The sequence below is a fragment of the Triticum aestivum genome, chromosome 5A (assembly GCF_018294505.1).
Source record: "Triticum aestivum cultivar Chinese Spring chromosome 5A, IWGSC CS RefSeq v2.1, whole genome shotgun sequence".
In the NCBI taxonomy this organism is placed as follows: domain Eukaryota; kingdom Viridiplantae; phylum Streptophyta; class Magnoliopsida; order Poales; family Poaceae; genus Triticum; species Triticum aestivum.
In genome coordinates, this window is record NC_057806.1 from 679,737,641 (window position 1) to 679,749,171 (window position 11,531).

The window sequence follows — 11,531 nt, forward strand, 5'->3', positions numbered from 1 at the left end:
AGTCGTGATTCCTATTACAATAGCATGAACATCTCATACATCACATATATATCATTCATCATTCATCACAACTTTGGCCATATCACATCACAAAACACTTGCTGCAAAAACAAGTTAGACGTCCTCTAATTGTTGTTACAAGTTTTACGTGGTTGAAATAGGGTTCTAGCAAGAACGTTTTCTTACCTACGTGAAAGCCACAACGTGATTTGTCAACTTCTATTTACCCTTCATAAGGACCCTTTTCATCAAATCCGCTCCAACTGAAGTGGGAGAGACAGACACCCGCCAGCCACCTTATGCAACTAGTGCATGTCAGTCGGTGGAACCGGTCTCACGTAAGCGTACGTGTAAGGTTGGTCCGGGCCGCTTCATCCCACAATACCGTTGAAGCAAGATAAGACTAGTAGCGGCAAGAAAGTTGACAACATCTACGCCCACAACAAATTGTGTTCTACTCGTGCAAAGAGAACTACGCATAGACCTAGCTCATGATGCCACTGTTGGGGAACGTTGCAGAAAACAAAAATTTTCCTACGGTTTCACCAAGATCCATCTAGGAGTTCATCTAGCAACGAGTGATCGGATTGCATCTACATACCTTTGTAGATCACGCGCGGAAGCGTTTAAAGAACGGGGATGAGGAAGGCGTACTCGACGTGATCCAAATCACCGGAGATCCTAGCGCCGAACGGACGGCACCTCCGTGTTCAACACATGTACGGTCAGCATGATGTCTCCTCCTTCTTGATCCAGCAAGGGAAAGGAGAGGTTGAGGAAGATGGCTCCAGCAGCAGCACGACGACGTGGTGGTGGTGGAGCTGCAGTACTCCGGCAGGGCTTCGCCAAACACTATGGAGGAGGAGGATGTGTTGGAGAGGGAGAGGGAGGCACCAAAGGCGTGATGGGAGAGGCCCTCCTCCCCCCACTATATATAGGGAGCCTAGGGGGGCGCCGGCCCTAGGAGAGGCAATCTCCTAGGGGGGGCGGCGGCCAAGGGAGGAATCCCTCCTCCCCAAGGCACCTAGGAGGTGCCTTCCCCCTTTAGGACTCTTCCTTTCTTGATCTCTTGGCGCATGGGCCTCTTGGGGCTGGTGCCCTTGGCCCATACAGGCCAAGGCGCACACCCCTACAGCCCATCTGCCCCCCCGGGGCAGGTGGCCCCACCCGGTGGACCCCCGGGACCCTTTCGGTGGTCCCGGTACAATACCGGTGACCCCGAAACTTGTCCCGACGGCCGAAATAGCACTTCCTATATATGATTATTTACCTCCGGACCATTCCGGAACTCCTCGTGACATCCGGGATCTCATCCGGGACTCCGAACAACATTCGGGTTACTGCATATACATATCCCTACAACCCTAGCGTCACCGAACCTTAAGTGTGTAGACCCTACGGGTTCGGGAGACATGTAGACATGACCGAGATCGCTCTCCGGTCAATAACCAACAGCGGGATCTGGATACCCATGTTGGCTCCCACATGCTCCTCGATGATCTCATCGGATGAACCACGATATTGAGGATTCAAGCAACACCGTATACAATTTCCTTTGTCAATCGGTATGCTACTTGCCTGAGATTCGATCGTCGGTATCCCAATACCTTGTTCAATCTCGTTACCGGCAAGTCACTTTACTCGTACCGTAATGCATGATCCCGTGACCAGACACTTGGTCACTTTGAGCTCATAATGATGATGTATTACCGAGTGGGCCCAGTGATACCTCTCCGTCATACGGAGTGACAAATCCCAGTCTTGATCCGTGTCAACCCAACAGACACTTTCGGAGATACCCGTAGTATACCTTTATAGTCACCCAGTTACGTTGTGATGTTTGGTACACCCAAAGCACTCCTACGGTATCCGGGAGTTACACGATCTCATGGTCTAAGGAAAAGATACTTGACATTGGAAAAAATCTAGCAAACGAACTATACGATCTTATGCTATGTTTAGGATTGGGTCTTGTCCATCACATCATTCTCCTAATGATGTGATCTCGTTATCAATGACATCCAATGTCCATAGTGAGGAAACCATGACTATCTGTTGATCAACGAGCTAGTCAACTAGAGGCTTACTAGGGACATGTTGGTGTCTATTATTCACACATGTATTACGATTTCCGGATAACACAATTATAGCATGAATAAAGACAATTATCATGAACAAGGAAATATAATAATAATGCTTTTATTATTGCCTCTAGGGCATATTTCCAACAATAGTGCTCCCTTGCAACTTGTAAAGATGCGAAGCCGTCCTCTCTCCTATCATCACAGTCACCCTATCTTCCATGATTTTCATGGTCTTCGTATCTCGATCACAACGGAATTCCATACCACCATCATGAAGAACACCAAGCGAAATTAGATTCCTCCTTAGCCCCGGCACATGCCTGACTCCCCGAAGCATCCGCTCAACTCCGTCAAACATCTTGATTTTGATGTCACCTACTCCAGCAATACGATAACCTGTATCATCGCCCACATAGGCTAAAGCAAACTCACCAGACTTGTACGAAGAGAACCACTCCCTGTTGGGCGTCGCATGAAAAGAGCAAGCCGAATCCAACATCCACGCTTCAGTTTTTGTTGACCGCATGTTTGATACTATGAGAACATCACTACTGTTGTCTGAGTCATCACCATGAGTAGCCGCATTAGCACTTGCCCCACCCTTCAGTTCTGGGCATTCCCTCTTTATATGTCCCCAGTCCTTGCACCTGTAGCACTGCACCTTTTTCTTCTTTTTCTTCTCCGCCTCTTGTCTCTTCCTGATCTGATAACCTTTAACTGCCAACCCCAAACCTTGAGTACTCTCCTCTGTAGCATTCTTTTGCTTCCTCAACTCATGCCCAAGCAACGCTGCAGTGACTTCCTCATTATTGACGGTTGTCTTTCCATGTGTCAATGTAATGACCAAATGCTCATAGGACGGTGACAACGAAACAAGAAGAAGTAGTGCCTTATCCTCGTCCTCAATCTTCACATCCAGACGCGCTAGATCCGTGACCAACCGATTAAAGGCATTCACATGCTCCACAAGATCCGACCCCTCCTGCATCTTCAGTCCATAGAACTTTTGTTTCAAATACAGCTTATTGGTCGCTGACTTGGACATATAACGATTTGCCAACTTGTCCCAAATTCCCTTAGGAGAATCTTCGTCCATGACATGATACATGTCCTGATCCGCAAGACAAAGCCGTATGGTAACGGCCGCCTGCACTTGCATATCCTCCCACGCATCATTGTCAACCTTGGCCGGCTTCGTCTCCTGCAAACCCTTCAAGATTCCCTGCTGCGCCAGAATATCCTTGACTCTTGTCTGCCATAGACCAAAGTTACCTGTGCCATCGAATTTCTCCAAATCAAACCTGGTGAATCCCGGCGCCATGCCGAGCTGCGATCTAACCGACCTGTTGCCGTCGGTCTGACCGCCCTTGTTTTCTTCTGCAACTTCCTCATAAAAAAGATCACTGAACCCGTATTCCTCGTCCGAAGCCACGCCGCAGTCCACGATCTAACCAAAAAAATCTGACTTAGCACCGTCCCTGTCCGCCCTTCAGAAATTGCCGTGAAGCCTCTCGCTGTATATCTGCCTAGCCGAATCGCTCCACCTTTTCCCTGAACTTGCAGACTAACCTTTTGTTTGGTGCCTTCGCTGCCTCAGTCGCCAGCCTTTTATTACTGCTGGATCCACGTACGGCCTTGCCTATTCCTTCCCTGACACACGGACCGAGTTCAACTTTGTCACGATTCGCCCGGCCTTTGCCAAACCAAATCTCCCACGGACTTATGCATGCACACGTCTCTTATTTTCTTTTTTCTAATCATAGCCAACAGACTTGTCCCTGGATCAAAACATGCATGCACGTACACCTTCTTGTAAAAAAAGGTCCGCTGCATGTTAATCCTCCGGACTCCTGCCTCAGCATGATTTTATTTTTCCTTGTGCGCTGCACCCTCCCGCTGCTCCGAAACCGGTTGCCACACGCCTCCTTGAGGCTCCAGCGGCCGTCTCGCGTACGAACGCCGACAACTGAATCCTGACTTTCCTTCTCTCGTTCTGTGCATCTCGGAAAAAACCTCGCCACCGTATCCGACGAACAGCTTACGCCATCACATCTGATCTTGGTTCTCGCCAGCGATCTGTACTGCCCCGTCGCGCGTACTCACCGACGCCAACCCTGCCGTAACAGTCGTCACCTCACGCATCGTCCATGCACAAGTCGTGCTGTACCCTGGCCACCCGCGTCACCGACACAATCTGTCCGCAGTGCCGCGCCGCCGCCCTTGTACAACACCGAGCGCATCATCTCGATGCTCTCACACTCCGATCTATCTGATCGTCCCCCACGTCTGGTCGCCGGTCTGATCGCAAGCCGAATCCGTCGCCTCCGCAACGTCTTTAACAGCCACTACGCCGGTCCGATCGTCACGTCTAGCCGATCCTTACCGGCCGCAGCCCATCGAACGGTCTAGGCCTTCTGCTCGAAGTGTTCGACACCACCGACCGCATCCGCGATCGCCGCCATGCTCCACCTTGCGCCAATCGGACGTTCCTTGGCACCCGTCGAGCATGATCCTCTTACCTCCGGATGATCTTCCGCACAGCCTTCTCGCAACCTTGCTCATGATACCACTTGTTAGAATAAAACGCTAATGCAAGATCATAGACGACACACCGAGGCACGATATTTGTTAACGAGGTTCACCGATATGGCTACATCCCCGGGGCATGACTACGGGCGCTCCTTCCCAAGATACCGCAACACCGGCCACCCGGGCGCCAGCACAAGCCGTCGGCTCCCCCGCATACCTGCACTGGTAGAAAAAGGGCCTGTTGTCATCACTGCTCAATTTAATCTCTAATCACCCCTCATCATTTCAAATCATCTAACTTCCAGGATGGTCACCCATCCTCCCACTCCCCCAGCCTGAGCACGCTTAACTTCCGGGTTCTATTCTCCCTCGTTTCCAAGTCTGCACTCGTTATTTTCCTGACAATAGTAAGATGTCAATCCTATTAACCCTCAGGAGTTTAGCTTGAGCATGAAGTCACACATTTCACTATTGTTCTAAAAAACAATAATTTTTTAGTAACACCAATATTTCTTGAATAAGTAGTTTGACGGTTGTTTGACCACAGTTTGACCATAGTTTGACCAGATTTGACCAAAATTCAAAAAAACTGAAATAATTATTTAATAATACTAATATTCTTGAATAATTATTTAGTAACGCTAATACTTCTTGAATAAGTAGTTTGACCAGATTTAATGAAAATTTAAAAAACTAAAATTTGAGCATAACTTTTTTTCCTTTTGGAATTTGAGGATTCTACAAATTTGCAAACAGGCCATAGGCGGTCTCCATCGGATGTAACTTTTCGAGTAGATGATTTTTCATATAAAAAACTTTTTAATCCGAGTTCGTATGAAAAAGTTATGCCCATTTTACAAATTCCAGAGAGATTTTGTAAATAAAGTCAAAATTCATATTTGTAAATTTTCCCAACAACTAGACCACATATCACATGGGAAACTTATTTTATTTTATTTATTGACATTTCCATCATTTTCTTTTGTTTTTTTCTAAAACTGAAAAGGCGGTCCGCGGGGAGGGGGGGGGGGGAGTTTGAAAATGAGACCTTAGTACCGGTTCGTGCCATGAACCGGTACTAATGCCTCAAAGCCCATTAGTCCCGGTTGGTGGCACCAACCGGTACTAAAGGTCACCAACCGGGACTAATGGGCATCGCACCTTTTAGTCCCGCTTCGTGGCACGAACCGGGACTAAAGGCCCAGGTGAACCCGGACTAATGCCTTAGCCGCACGAATCGGGATAAATGCACCCATTGCTCCCGGTTCTGGACTGAACCGGGACTAATGGGCTTACCCGGCCTGGACCAAAGCCCCCTTTTCTACTAGTGCTGTTGCTATCAAGTCGTCATCATGGGTTACAACGTGTGGTGTCCCTCCGTATATAAGAGGCCTAGGATACAAGTGTCCGACTCCTACACAACTCGCAGCTAACCACATTAATTACAACTTCAAGTCTACGTAACCCCTTGCGTATATAATATTCGACACAAATATAACATACTCGTTGTAAATGAAAGACGAGCTCCAACGGCCACGAGCATGACCATGTGTCTACCAAGCATTAAATGAGGCCGTTTTTCTTTCCCTTTTCCCTCTTTTTCTTTTCACTTGTGGCCTTGTGGGTGGTGCGGCCGATAGAAATTGGGGTGGGTCTGTCATCTGTGGGTGGGGAGGGGACGACTATTAATCAAGCACACTAAAAAAACATAGCACACGCACACAACTAGTTTTGCGACCCGAGAAAAAATATTGTAAATATTTTTTAACTTTCTTTCACAACAATCTACGTTTTTTGGCAGTTTACTTACAATAATCCACCTTTTTAATCAAGAATCAGGGATAGAATGCCAACAAGGGCGATTCACACAAATCAGACATGTCCACCATCTCACTATATATGGGAATAAAACATGATATCCATTGCCCGAACCCAAAAAACCCAAACCCATATAGTCTGAACTCGAATAACTCGATCACTTTATTGGGTACTAGCTTTGAAAACTGAAATTATATTCAGAAAAGTGTATTAGAAGTCATGGTATCTAAATAGCCTGAAATAATTTGGCATCCAAGTAAGAAAGAAACAAATTCTGCACTTGTTGGCGTAACGGGAACCGGTGTATCCCGAGCACGCCAATTGGGCCAGTCAAAATGCCGGACAAAATCAACCCGGAGCAAAAACACATCAGAAAGGCTACAACATCCAGAAGGAGTCTAACCTCCACGGTGTGCCGCATGATGGTACACAGATCTTCGTCAAGATCCATGACCAGCAAAGATCCAATACCAGTGAAGAAAATATCATCTGCGACGTCATGCATAGAGTGCTCGCCTGCCGAGCATGACGGTAGTGAGCATACTCGTTGTACAGGAAGGACGAGCTCCAACAGCCGCGGGCATGGTCACGTGCCAACCAAGCATTAAATGGGGCCATGGGCTACGCAGACCGCCACATGTCTACATATTTTAGGTGCTTGCAGGCCGCGTCTCACAGAAAATTTGCATTAGAAGTCATGGTACCTAAATAGCCTGAAATAATTCGGCAAACAAGTAAGACAGGAGCAAATTTGGCACTTGTTGGCGTAACGGGAACCGGTGTATCCCAAGAACGCAAATTGGGCCAGTTAAAGGCCACACCAAAATGTCGGACATAATCAACCAAGAGCAAAAACACATTAAAAAGACTACAATATCCAGAACGAGTCTAAGTGTCTAACCTCCGCGGTGTGCCGCATGATGGTACACAGATCTTCGTCAACATCCATGACCAACAAAGATCCAACATCCATGATGGAAATATGATATGTCATGCATAGAGTGCTCGCCTGCCGAGCATGACGCTAGTGAGCATACTCTTTATACAGGAAAGACGAGCTCCAACGGTCGCGAGCATGGCCACGTGCCGACTAAGCATTAAACGGGGCCACGGGCTATGCAGACCGCCACAAGTCTACATGTTTTAGGTGCTAAAATATACTCCCTCCGTTCCAAAATATAGTGCGCCCGCGCTTTCCGAGGTCCAACTTTGACCATAAATTTAGCCAACGAGACCAACTGCGGCGGGAGAAAAAATTATATAATTGAAACTTCTTTCGAATACGAATTCACTGATATAATTTTTGCTCCCGCCGCAATCGGTCTTGGTAGTTAAATTTACGGTCAAAGTTGAAGCACGGGGATAGAGGAAGCACTACATTATGGAATGGAGGGAGTACCATTTGACAGGCAGGCCCCACGCGCCCTAGGGGCAGCGTTCCCCTGCTGCGTGGGCCCTCGAGCCTCCGATTTACCAACTTCTGGTCCTTGTGCCTCTATATACTTCCGAAACCATTCAGGAATTTATAGCCCTAATTTTTCCGTCACCACACGCCGACGTTTCTTCATGACCCAATCTAGAGGCCTTTTCTAGTACTCTACCGGAGGGAATATCTTTACAGTGGCCATCTTCATCAACTTAAAGGCCACCATGACCACCCATTAGTAGTTTCCTTTGGACTATGGGTATGTAGTAGTAGCTACTTGGTTCTCTCTTCCATGTTTCTTAATACAAAGATCATGTGAGCTTCTCTACATGATCATGATCCATCTGATGTAATTCTTGGGGTGTGTTCGTTATGATATGATGAATTATCAATTTATGATAAGATTATTCATGAATTATTTGGAGATCTATTTGGTTTCGTTTTAGTGTAATTCTTATTTAGATATGTTATCCCATATATTATTATTTCTCTGGCCGAGTTAGGGGTTTGATATCCAAAAGGGAGTTGTGTGTGATAGCTGGGTTCAATCTTGCAAGTAATCTACCGCAGTGAAAAAGTAATCTTGCAAGTAATCTACCCCAAGGCTGCTCCCTTCCCTCTCTCACCTATATATACATGGGGAGGGGGGCGTCTAGAACACAGACCAACAATTATTAGCTGTGTGTTGCGCCCCCCCCCCCCCCCCCCCTCCACAATTTACGCTTCCGGCCATATTCATGTAGTGCTTAGGCGAAGCCCTACGCGGATTACTTCACCATCATCGTCACCACGCTGTCATGCTGACGGAACTCTTCCTCAACACTTTGCTGGATCAAGAGTTTGACGTGTGCAGAACTTGGAGGTGTCGTACGTTTAGTGCTTGATCGGTCGGAACGAGAAGAAGTTCGACTACATCAACCGCGTTAACAAATGCTTCCGTTTTTGGTCTACGAGGGTACGTGGACACACTCTCCCCCTCTCGTTGCTATGTATCTCCTAAATAGATCTTGTGTGAGTATAGGAAATTTTTGAAATTGCATGCTACGTTTCTCAATACCTTTTCCAAAATAAATCCTTCAATAAGATTGCTTCCTGCAGCCTGCCTGTTGCCGCTCACCTGACACATCCTGGACCTGGCTACTGTGAAGATTAGGCCGCCGCCCCATGCCCCCGTCTAGTCCGTCTAGGCCGCCGCCTCATGCACCCGCCTTGCGCTTCCGTGGCACAACATTGCTTCAGAACGATCTACGTGCGCGACTGCCTTGATCGCTTATTCTCTCATGAAAATTACAACCAACGTGTCTCTTGACCTTAACTCCCCGACGACTTCGTCCCATACTACAGTCCCTTCCTGCAGGTTTTCTGTTTGATATCTTCTTCCCCCTCTAGACCAATGATCCAAAACTTCTAACAACCTAGCTCATGATATCACTTGTTTTTTTTAAACATCATGATACCACTTGTTAGAATAAACCAAGGCGCATACTCGATCATCTGAGGATCAATCAATCACACGAGGCATGACACTGAGATTTGGTAACAAGGCTCACCTAACATCGGCTACATCCTCGGGGACTAACTATAGGTGCTCTTCCCCATGACAGCGTCACAATACCGCACACCGATCATTCAGGTGCTATTATGTGCCGGCTCCCCTTTGCGTACATGTGCTATTATGTTGGTATAAGTCACATCATGTGTCTACCCTCTCATTATGTAAGGGACATAGGATCTAAGTATCCTATTAAGACACGACTCTATACCCTGTAAACACAATACATTTCAAAGCCCAACTAATGACCTGTCCATATACATGGTGAACCCATCGTATCCAAGGCTATGTACAACAACTTCCTGTCCTAAATGAGGATTTTACATGAGGACATTCTCGTTGGGGAGAAAGTGGCTTGTTTGCTTGGAGATCAAGATCTCCCGGTATTCGCGGTGCAGTGCCATCGGGTTTTGACTTCGTCCAAGATTTCCCCACATAACCATTCTATTTGGATTTGAAGATCTTTGTTGAGTATCGTGATTGTTTAGAAAATATTGGATAGCGTAAGATTTATTCTACCGTACTCCAATAAGGATGTACTCACTATATATATATGCTCACGAGGCTTAGCAATAATCATCTATTCCACCAATCCCTTTCTTTATTCCTCTTACAATCTTTAACTTGTTCAATCTCCTCAAACTCGACACATCCTTACTCGGTATGGGCATTCCATCAAGAGGAGCTCCTAACGGCGCCTTCAGGGCCGGTTAGGAGAAAAGGGCTCCCACGCACCACCCCTCATGGGCCGGCCCGTCAGGAGCAATTCACTTCACTTGGGAAATCGCTCGTTATGTTCCGTTCGATGGTTCTTAAAAAATGAAATCTAGTTCGCTGGGTTCGTGTGTTGACCAGTCACAGTTGACCACTTCACCATTGACCGGCTGACCGTTGACCCCCAAAAAATACTTTTTTAGAAAAAGGGAATTAGAAAAATTTCATCAGGTTTTTTTAAAAAGTTTTCAAAATTGAAAAAGGTTAATCAATTTTAAAAATATTTCATCGATCTTAAAAAAGTTCATCAATTTTGTAAAAACATCAAGTTTGAATTTTTCTATCAAGTTTTTTAAAGAAATCACCAATTTGAAAAATCATATTTAAAAAAACACAAAATTGAAAAAAGTCCATCAATTTTTTAAAAGTTCATTGATTTAAAAAATCAGGAAAATGAAAAAAATTCATCAAGTTTGAAAAAAATCAAAGAATTTGAAAAAAGTTTGTAAAATTTGAAAAAAAGGGAAAAATAAATAAAAGATATCGTTGAAAACCTAGGTGAAAAGGCAAAAAAATGAAGAGAAAAACAAATGGGCGGGCCCAGTGCTAGACCTAGTGTATAGGGGTGCGCCCCGTACGGAATGCCCTTTAAATGGCGCTTAAGTCACCATATAGGGAATGCCTCCAAGCCGGTGTGGTACTTGAGAAGGTGTAAGATGTCACAGTAGCGGGCCATTAACATTAGTGGGCCAAAGTTGAGGTAACAATGGGAGATCACAACAACAAATATAGGCTCATCGTGTACGGTCTTAGTCTAGTCTTCTTCCTTTTTAGTTCTTAGGACATCTCTGACGTCGTCCCCAAATCAGACGCACTATATGTCCACGGACATGGATACATGAGTCATATATCCAACGCAGTGGGTTGAACGCCCACCTCTTTTTTTTCTATGTTCGGAGCACTTAAAAATATAGCAATGGCACATTTCATCCATAAATAACATGAAAATATGCTAATAAAACAATAGTCCAGATATAATAGATATTATATCCGAAATATAACGGGATGTTCACCAAGTTTTTGAAAGTGGTCGCAAAAGTTGGTCATCCAGACCCTATGCCTCATGAGCTTCATCCAACAATGTCTCTGTTGTTTGGTACCGTAAGACAGCGTGTGGTAGCTATACAACATGATGATTATTAAGGTACGGCATTGAATGAATGAATAAATTGATCAACAAGTAGAGCAACTAGAACCAAAACTTACAATCCCCGCTTTTAACACACCTGGTGGCAACATTCTCTCCACTTGTGTAATCACATGCAGTACTTCATGATAAATTTCGAGATGGTGTACCACTGATGATCATGGATCATGTGCAAGTTGTAAGACGTAGAGTGCTTTTGCT